The sequence below is a fragment of the Candoia aspera genome, chromosome 1 (assembly GCF_035149785.1).
Source record: "Candoia aspera isolate rCanAsp1 chromosome 1, rCanAsp1.hap2, whole genome shotgun sequence".
Taxonomy (NCBI): domain Eukaryota; kingdom Metazoa; phylum Chordata; class Lepidosauria; order Squamata; family Boidae; genus Candoia; species Candoia aspera.
The window spans coordinates 38,740,916-38,751,991 of NC_086153.1; the positions used below are offsets into that span (position 1 = coordinate 38,740,916).

The 11,076-nt window shown below is 39.8% G+C and overlaps 1 protein-coding gene across 1 annotated transcript in view; it reads left to right on the forward strand.

Annotated features, from left to right (window-relative positions):
- Positions 1–11,076, forward strand: part of ZC3H6 (zinc finger CCCH-type containing 6) — a 195,350-nt gene that overhangs the window by 47,835 nt on the left and 136,439 nt on the right. The window lies entirely within an intron of this gene.

Sequence of the window (11,076 nt, forward strand, 5' to 3'; positions counted from 1 at the left end):
TCCATTCAGTTGAAGCAAGACGGCTTTGGCTGTTACAGCAAGTTTTCTTTGAAGAAGCTCAAAATGAACCAACAAATTGGGGGCAGCTATTGGAGAGACTGCCAGAGCATTTGCAATTTGAATCAGAGATTCTGTCAATATTTTGATCTGTTCTGTTTGAGATGGAATCTCATTCTCAGTACCTTGTCCAGCACACAACAGAAATGACAATTTAGCAGCTTCCTGTATTCTAAGGGAATTTTCGGACACTGCTGCCAGAGCACTCGGCAAGCGAAGCTGGTATTTCATTTTAGTTTGTAACTCTCCTAAGGCCAACACATCTCTTCCTATAAACTGATCTACAATATTTAACAATGCTTGGATGGTGACAGACCATAGAATGCAGTTTGCATCAAAACTCTCCTGTTTAATTAAGTCAGGGTGAGATTTATTAATATCCAGTGCTTTTTCAAGCAGGTGTTTTGTCCTGGCTTGTACACAAGTGAACTTAGTTTGAACTCGCAGGAAAATTTCCTGAAGGCTGGGATGCTCGGGGAACAATTTTCTGCTATCTGGATGGATGACTTTGCCAATTAACTGAACAACAGTCTCTAAAATCTCCATGCTCTCATCAAAACTTTGGATATTGTCATGAGAATTAGATGAAGGCATAAAGCAAATTAACTGCTTTGCCAGCCTGTACCAAGAACTTACAACAAAAGTCAGACTGTGCTTTGTCTCATCAATCTTCTCAGAAAGCAAGATAGCTGTCTGCAGCAGTTGCTCTGAGTTGAGAACAAGGTTTGCCTCCACCTCTCTAGCTAATCCAATAAAACAAGGGATTAAAGCTACTATTTCTTTGTAATGCAACAGTTTATCAGACATAGGTGACCCAACAATTCTTAAGGCTTCTTTAGCTGCCTCAATACAACAGTTGGCAAGCTCCAGCAACTCAGCACAAAGGCCATTCAGACGTATGGCATCATGTATTCTTATTGCTGTTGTGAGCTCACTAATCAGTGGGTGTAAATCAACTCTTCCAACTGCATCTTCCAGAAATAAAATACTTCTGGGAAATTGAGAAGGACAAAAGGCTGGAATAAATTTGTCCAAAGACTCTACCAGCGATTCTGAATTGTTTGGGCTACTTTGTTTTATGACACTTTGTGTACTAAACTCTATAGGATCCTGTGAAGCAAGGACATGTGGAAAGTCTCTGGAAATATTGTAATTACGGACACCATCCCGAAGCGGACTGAAAATATCTGGGTGATTACATTCATCTAGCCCCTTTTGGACATCGCAAGCAAACTCCACCAATTCCTTTGCCTTCTTAGAATATTCTTCTTTAGCTTGCAGATTAGTCATTCTGGCCATACACCAATTTATGGTAACTTCTGTCTGTTGTACACCATTTTTCAGTTGTTTAATTAAAACCAAGAGTCCATTCCGGAAAATGGGATCTCTGGCTTTGTCCACATGTCTACTACTAAACTCAACTATCTGTGTTGCTTGTCTGCACAGTCTAGATGTATGCCAAAAAAAGTGTTCCAAGTGCTGCATATCTAAAGCTTTTTCACTCGCCTCTTTGTGTCTCACCATCTCCTGAACAGAAGCATCAAGGAATTCATGCAAGTCAAGTACTTTGTCCAAACACATCATCAGACTTTCTGCTGTGCTTGACCATATTTGAGACAAGAAGTTTAATTTTTTAGACACATCACTATTTCCTGGAAAAAGGCTCATTTCACTCAGGAGAGCAGGAACTGTGGCAAGAAGTCTATTAAACTGGTCTATACACTGTTCAATGTCTTCAACAATTTCCCTTTCAGTGCATGTAACAAGAATCAAATTGGCTGCTTTAAGCATCTGTGTGGAATGGCCAAAGAATGTGGTAATCAAAGGCTTCAATTTTCTTAGGAGGCCTCCCTTTCCAACATGAGAACATGGTTCTACAGCAGCTTCCATGAGTCTTTTCATGGGGCCTTTAATATCAGCCAGATTGTCCAAAATCTGATAGATAACAGCAGAACGTACTACTTGATTAAGATGTTCCGATTTGGTTTTCATGGCAAAACATTCCTCCTTTATATTTTCCTTTGGAAAGCCATCAAATGTACTTACATCCATGGCAATCACTTTTCTAAATTTCAGTAGATGATGACAAAGTTGGATTAGCTCTTGCTTTAGAGTTGCTCTTGATGAATCAGCAAACAGCATGCAATAGAAAATTAGAACTTCTACAAGGAAGCTTAATTTATCTTCACGAAGATCAATTGGCTGTGGACTAGTTATAAGGCCCAGAAATTGATGCAAATGCTGAGAGAAGAGGCCATACCTTTCATGCAGTTTTTTTGTTCTTCCTATGTTGCTCTGCAACAGGTATATCAGTTTTCTTACATTGCTTTTTGCTAAGTCAAAAATATAGTTTTTTGATAAGTTCATTTGCTGTTCATGGGAATACTGAAGATGACTGACTTTTGCTGTGAATAACATAGCAACGCTGTTTTTGAGGATCTGCAGGGTTTGAGCTAAATGTTTCCGATGCAAAGATTCTTTAAGATCCCAAAGGAGCCTTTCTGTCAGATTGGTGAGTAACAGCAGAGCCTCTGAAAAAGGGTGAAAAGCACTTAGCACTGCTGATACATCTTCAGCAGAGTCCAGCATTAGCAGGCAGTCTAATAGCCAATGAGCAGCTTGGATTATCCGCCTGATGGTGGCATCATCTTGTGCCTGGAGAACCTTGAAAATTAAATTTTAAAACAAAATAGTAACATCAGCATTTGTTCAAAACAAGTCTCATCTTTCAATGGTCAAGATTACTGCAATAGTTTATTTGGCAATGTTCCCAATGCTTTTATCCTAATGCATCAACAGTGTCATTTAGGGCCTTTCTCCCCGGCTAAGTTAAAATGCCATCCACCTATCTTTGAGTCGTTTGCTGCCCCCCTGCCAATTCCTATCGTGCCTCTGATTATAAGGATGCAGTGCATGATAGACAAAGTGATTGGTTGATTCCACCATTCATCGCACACACCCCCAGTGGAAAAAACATCCATCTTTCATAGCAGCCCAGCAGGAATGAGGCAAGTCTAACTGTAGGACTGTCCGTCATCACTAGGCATCTTCCTGGGCTCGTCTTCCTCTTCCATCCTATTCTGCTATAATGCTACCTGAATAAAGATTTTAAAAATCAGATCAGTCATGAATGAGGCTTGGCCACTTTCATTTGTGATTTCTCTGCCCTTCCTTTCCATCCTTTATGTAACCCAGAAATGCTAACTTCTAGATGCCTCTGTGTTCTGTTTAGGAGGCAGCTGGGGGGTGGGGGTGGGGTGGGGGTGGGGTGGGAGTGCCCTATCATCCTACTATTATGTTATTTCACCTTGTTCTAATCCTGAAAGGGCAACACAATTAAAACACTTAGGAATATAAGCAGCCTAGTGATATTGCAAAAGGGACGCGGTGGCGCTGCGGGTTAAACCGCTGAGCTGTCGATCGGAAGGTCGGCGGTTCGAAACCGCGGGGCGGGGTGAGCTCCCGTTGCTCGTCCCAGCTCCTGCACACCAAGCAGTTCGAAAACATGCAAATGTGAGTAGATTAATTGGTACCGCTTCGGCGGGAAGGCAACGGCGTTCCGTGAGTCATGCTGGCCACATGACCCGGAAGTGTCCTATGGACAACGCCGGCTCCAAGGCTTTGAAACGGAGATGAGCACCGCCCCCTAGAGTCGGACACGACTGGACTTTACGTCAAGGGAAACCTTTACCTTTACCTAGTGATATTGCACAATTCTGACAGACCACCATTTAAATTTACCTGCTGCCAATTGTTTCCATCTTTCTGCAGAAAATGTAAAATGCTGACATCTTTGTAACATATTGCAAGATAATAAAGAAAGTGGAGTCTTCTCTGAAGAACAAATTTTCACAATTGATAAAAGAGAACAATAATCCTGCTTTCCCTTTCTATAGTGCATTCAAAGCAGATAACAAACTCCCTTGATGTTAATATCATTAAAGGAAGAGAATCTGAAAACCTTCCTATAATCCAGTAAATCATTAAGTAATATACAAGTAGAACTACTTTCTCTGTACACATACAGTCCACATGCTAGTACTATCAACCCCACTAAGTAGAGAGCAAACCAAGAAATCAACTCCACGAGAAGTCTAAAACTACTTTTATTGAGATCAGCTATAATAACAGAATCTTGCAAGTCTGATTGTATTGTACTTCTTCCTCCTTTTTATGGTTAAGTAAATTAGGGAGGTGTCTGAGCCACTTCCAAACATAATCTCCATTGTGGCCTTAAAATATCTTTCATCCCCCCATCGTCCTGGCAACAGATCTTGTATATCTCCATCAAGGTCATCTTCCTTAATCTCGATAACTACTACTACGACTAATAAAAACATGGCTGCATTGCCACATCAGGAAGATATGGGTGCAGTACATATGCACACATTCCAGTGGAGATTATTAGATCAGTACAGGTACTGCATGACATCTATGCAATGAGTTGTCAACTTCTCAACTGGGTTCTGAGGTTATGTTTTTGGCAGGAATTTTGGATTTTCAACAATTACCAAGTAAAGATCTTTGTTGCATGGAGATAATTATTGCTATAACTGGAAAGTATTCCTACTCTCCAAGAATCTATGGAGCCCCATAGATTCTCTTTCTACTCCATAACTCCCCTCTCACCCCTCAAGCTGAGATAACAGAATGAGGTCCCTGAGATAATGCTCTTTTGGATCCAACAAATATCAATTGATAGCCAAGGATTTTCTGCTTATGTATTCTAGCAGAAGCTAGGCATAAGTAATAGGTAGAGATTATTTATTTGTCTTCTTCGTGGTGTGGAATGTACTGGCAGAACACTACTGTATCATCATTTCTGAACTGCTACAGATCTAGCCATCGTTAAAAGCATACAGATGAGTGCGGGGGAGATGGGTGGTCATAAAAATATGATAAAGATAGATAGATAGATAGATAGATAGATAGATAGATAGATAGATAGATAGATAGATAGATGAAGACTTGACAGCCTATACGTATGTGAGGTTTTGCCGTTTTCAGTAGCTTAAATACCCATTCTGAGACATAAAGCAAAGAGAGTAGATAGTACAGCAGAAATCAGCAATGTTCTACTTTTTTTCTATCAAAAGCTTCAGAAGCAACTGAACAGAAGGCAAGGAAGATCTTACTTTAGCAACAAGCTTTCATAAATGCTCTGTATATCCCTGACTAGCTGCTATGCCAAACATGCAAAACTATGCTTCAACAGATAGAAATAAGTTTAGTGTACTTTTATGGTTCCCACAAGAATCCTTTTGGCAGATACAGCCAGTTCCTCTATAGAGCTGCAAGCATCGTGTTGAATGAGAAGCTTCTGAACACCAAGAAGGATGTTTTTCCCTGATATCAGGAGAGTCTGAGCTGCTGGCACCATCTCCCTCTCCAGGACCTCATCACCAGATTCTTCAGCCAGTCTAGAAGGAGACAAAAGATGTGGCACTCAGCTCAGTTAATGGGTGCTGGTACTGTAAATGAAACCGGTCTTTGAGGTCATGTGCACATGCCACATACAACATTGTTGTGCACAGCTCCCTTTTGAGTTGCAAACCTACATTTCCTTCCTGTAATATACAAATTACTTGATGGTTAGACTGAGCCCAAATTTCACATTAAACAGCTTCTATTTTAAAATAAATATTACCTTCTGGCAATACAGCCAAGTTCTTCAGTAGCTTTGGCTAATTCTTCTGCAGTTGTCTCTAAATTGGCAAACGCTTCATGGGTAATTTCTCTCTGCTCAATTGCTATTATTAAATTGTAAAGTTCAGCAATCATGGGCAAAATAATTCGCTGTGTGGATTTGGTATAAACAATAGCACTGATGTCATACAGGGAAAAGCATTCTATTGCTTCTGTTTTGGAAATAAAAAACACAATTATCTGAGTTATATTTATTAAATAAATACACTTAAATATTATGATACATAAAATTATAAAGTTCTGAAGGATATTTCAGAGGCAAGCTCTTACAAAAGACCATAATAGAAGCAAGTCTATACTTTTTGTATCCAATCCCCACAGATATCTCAATTTTAGCCAGCTCTAATTTTTAAACTTCCTAATTCTTTGTCTGATGCTACTGGCATTTCTCTCAACAGTGGTGGATGTGACACCCCAAAGGAGGAAGACAAATCTTCATAAGGCAGTTAAATCCAAGCTGTACAAAAATCTATTGAAAAGCCATTCAAAACAAATCTAATTAGCCAAATTGGTAATAGCAATGAGTGTTAAAAGTTGATACTCCTGTAGATCAAATAATCTCAAAAATCTTTTTTAAAAAAGGAAAGCCAGTAATGAATTGCTTTTGCACTATAGACACTGTGAATGGATAGCACTGTTTTGGCTAGATCAGCAACATCTCTTACACGAGAACATCATAAATAGAAAGAATAACAAAACATGTAGTGCTATTTACTATACTCTAGCTAACAAAGGCTATCAATAATATCATAAACAATTTTGAAAATTAGAGAGCTGAAAAGGATGTCTCTTCAATTGCATGTCTTCTGACATGCTTTGCAAAAGAAAGTGCTTTTAAAGTTGCTTATCACACAGGAATTAGCAATTATTTCCTAGGATCATCTCAAATATTCTTCATTTGCCAAACATATTTTAAAATCTAACTATACACATCAAGAAACTCTAATGGACCCAGGGAAAAATCTGCATGTTTATTTTAATTATTTATGCAATTTATCTACCACCTCAGTGCAAATGGTATGTAGGCAATTTTCAGAAATTAAAACAGACTTTCCATTGAGGAGATTCTCTCCATTTCCAGGCTTAAATTCTTCTCCCGCCAATACCAGGCTTCCCCCAAAGTTCCCTACCAGATAATATATCTAGCAGTTTCCCCACTTTTGTAGACCTACCATCTCCCCTTCTAATGTTACTTTTCCATCTTGGAAGCAGCTCTGGCTATCAGGGAGATGCCCAGCTCAGACCCATGAAGCTGCAATCCTACATGGGGATAAATCTTACTGAATCCAGTGGAACTGATTTCTGGATAGATACACACATTGGAGTAAGCATATGTTACACTGCCAGTTAAAAAGGCTGTTCTTAGATATATGAGGCATTTCTTAACTAACATTTTGATCCCTGTCTATATACATGTCCTACCAATTCTCTACTTTACCGGTCTTTGCCATCTTCTCCCCATGTGTCATTCCTTGGAGCATAAAAATTTTTCCAGTCTTGCAGTCCATTAATTAGAAAGCACGGCCTGGAAAGAAAATGAAATAACACACTTGGAGCAAGGGAGGAAAAAAAGGATGAAAAGGAACTGGAGTATAAGAATAGACAAAAAGAGACTCTAAAAGCTGCTTTCTTCCTCACCCAAAGAGCAGTAAGTTCAGATTACTATCAGGATGGAGGTCAGGAGAGCTCAGTGAACACATACTTTGCAAATAGAAAGTCCAAGTTCAGTCCCTGATATTTCTAGGACAGTTTTCTAAAGACTTGTTTAATGTGAAGAATTCTCTCCTTGACAATGTGGAGAGGTTTTGCCAGTCAGAGATGACAAAACTGGACCAGATAGATAAATATTCTGATCAAGTATTGGGCAACTTCCTCCAAATAGATATATTCCATTTTCTTGATCTATGAGAACACTTAAAAATAAGGTTCAGATCAGCCTGAAATACAAAGACTCATAGACTGCTGAACCATGGATTCATTTTGTAATTCTCTTTTCAGCATGAAAAGTAAAAATGATAAGCCAGATTGTCTTCCTTTTCAAGGAACCATTCAGATAGACACCAGCTCAAGGGAGATGCCTGCAACAGAGAAAAAGAGTGAGACAATAATTTCCTTTGCTACTTAAGGTGGGTTCTGGTAGGTTCTGAGCATGCACTTTTCATTGATACATGCAACATGAGAGGTCAGCTTTTATAAATAATTTACATAGGCTTATTTACTAGTAATAGGAGCCCTCAGAAGATGAGATGCGGTAAATTTCCAAATCCCAAATGATCAGTCAGTCATAACTGTGGTAGAAATAACCCATGTTTACTATTAAAATCCACACACACAAACACCCACAAGGAATAGAGAAAAAGAGGCAATAAGCTTTGAATCACATAGTGATGGCCTGGTGTGTAGATTGTTCCATATTATATCTGATGTTCAGCAGGAGAAGGGCCTGAACAATGGGCAAAGTGTTGGTTAAAAACTTTAAGCTTTAGAACTCTATACCAACAGTTGAGAAATTAGCAGGGGAAAACAGAAATCAATATTGCTGTAATGACTGCAACACTCTATCACCATTAAATCCAATTCATACATAAATACAGTAGAAATCTCTTTAATGGAAGAAGCGTACAGAATGGCAGAAAAGTTGCAAATGAAGGTTCCCATGTATTCCCTAACTTAAACAGTCCAATGAGTGCATGATTCCCCCTCCCTCGCTCTGGTATGCAACCCCCCTCTCCCCAGTTCATGCCAGTCTCTTGACTCCCTGCAGGTGTCTTCAACGGCTCAGCCAGTTGACCTTGGGCATGAGAGATAGTCCAAACATGATGTATTCTCACTCCTGAATGTTCCCCCTCCCACTCTACCAACTCACAAGTCTTGACACGTGTTGACTTCATTCATGCATGCAAGTCCAATCAGATGTTCTGGGAACATTTGATCAGGGAGCATGACAATTGCACCCTTTCATGTATTGTAGACTCCTTGGTGCTCTCTGAGCTTGATTGTTTGCTTGCAGATGTTTCATTACCCAACTAGATAACATCATCAGTGCTTTTGAGGGTGAGGTTTGCTTCCTGTTTATACACAGCAGCTTGCCTTGCCAATTTGGTGGGGGTAGTGGGTTGAGTGGTCAGACACTTTTTTGATAAAGTTGTGTGGGTATCCATTTTGTTGGAAGATGCTGTACAGATGATCTGTTTCCTTCTTCTGGTGTTTCGGGTTGCTGCAGTGTGTTTGTGCTTGTCTGACTAATGTTCTTACACAACTCATGTGGGAGGTTGGATTGTTACTTTGGTAATAGAACATTTGGTTTAAGTAGGTAAGTAAGTAATAATGTTTATTCGGTCAATGACCAGCAACATAAAATTAATAAAAATAACAAATAAAATCGAAATAAGTGAAATGAGTACAATTATATATAGACAACTGGGAACATTTGGTTAGTGTGGGTTACTTTTTGATAGACTTGTGTTTCTAATTTGCCGTTGTTTCCTCTGTTGATGAGGATATCCAGGAAAGGTAGTTGTTGTTTTCTTCTTCCCTTGTGAGTTGTATTCCTTTGAAGGTGTTGATTGTTTCATGTGTCTTCTCTAGTTGTTTCTTTTTTATTATGATGAAGGTGTCATCTACATACTGGATCCATGCTTTTGGCTGCATGTGTGGGAGCGCTATAGTTTTTAGACGCTGCATTACGGTCTCTGCTATGAGCCCTGAGAGTGGAGATCCCACGGGTGTTCCTCTGATCTGTTGGTCTATTTGTCCATCGAACTGAAAGTAGGTAGTGAGGCAGAGGTTGATGAGCTCCATTATCCTGGGTATTTTGATCATAGCGTATTATTCATGTAAGCAAAGATACTACAAGATGGGAAACTCATCTGTTCTTTGTATACCATGGTCTGAACACTCAACTTTTTCTGTATCTTAAGAAACTTTTCACGATCAAGAGTCCCCTATTAGGGAATTTGAATTCCACACACTCATTTAAGTAAAATAATTTAAATATTACTCATTTAATTGTAGAACGAGAGCCAGTTTGGTGTAGTGGTTAAGGCACTGGGCTAGAAACTGGGAGACTGTGAGTTCTAATCCCACCTTAGACATGAAGCCAGCTGGGTGACTGTCATGTTCATTGTTCCAATGTACTGAATACATCGTAACGTTTCGCATGTCAATTTCCTGATCCGTGTCTCACGTTTGCTGGGAGGAGATTTTCCGCCGTGCCAGGCTGTAATCTCCTTACTGTAACTGAGGAATGTATGTTTGGGTTATTGCATGTGTTCAAGGTTACTTTCTCAGGCCGATGTGTGATGGTTGCCAACACCTGGGAGGGGGTGGTTGCTAAGTGGGAGCTAGGGCGGGATCGGGTTTGAAGCGAGGGTTTTTAGTTTGTATTTGGCGCGCTTTTGCTCATTCCCAGCTTTCTTTGTATTTGCACACTATTCTTTCAATAAACCAGTTTTCCTTAAGCACCTCCGTGTGAGACTGAGTCTGTTAGAATAGGCAACCCTTGGGCCACTCACTCTCTCTCAGCCCTAGGAAGGAGGCAATGGGAAGCCACTTCTGAAAAACCTTGCCAAGAAAACTGCAGGCAGTCTCTGAGAATTGGACACGATTGTACAGTTTTTAAAAAATTGTATCGCATAACATGAATATGTAAAACTAGTTTTGCTTAGTACATAAGAGATGCATGCTTTGTGTTGCCTTCCTTCCTTCCTTTTTTTTTTTTGCATATAACAAACATCTTTAATTTTTAAAAACCTAGAAGAGCCCTGCTAGGTCAGACCAAATACTTCTTTAGTCAAGCACTACATTCCTTCAGCAGCCACCAAGGAAGCCCACAAGCAGGACAGAAGTAATAGCCTCCACCACTATTGGTACCCTGAAATTCTTACTAACAGATACACTGCCTTCGATCCTGGAGGCACACCACAGTGCCAACTTTTTGCAGTGGGTAAAAGTGTTTGTATCTTTGTTTTGGAGAAAAAGTGTTTATGTGGTTGTTCAGAGTCAACCCCAACTTGATGGCATATGATCAATCAAGATCAGTCTCCCTCTGTCAACAGCCAAAGACCCCAGGAGGCAGTGGTAGGGATAGGATGTCACTGGAGAAGATGGGGACAGAATTTTAAAAATTTGGTCCTGTTCCCTTTCCTCATTATTTTTTAAAAAATTAAATTAGCTGCATTAAAGCCTATCAGAGGCTTAGCATAGCTATTTTTGTCCCTGAAAAAAAGTTGAAAATCGCGCGGTCATCCTTGCCAGCTTGAAACAAATCGAAGTGGCACATTTTCTGGGGAAAAAAAGGCACACGAGCCATGG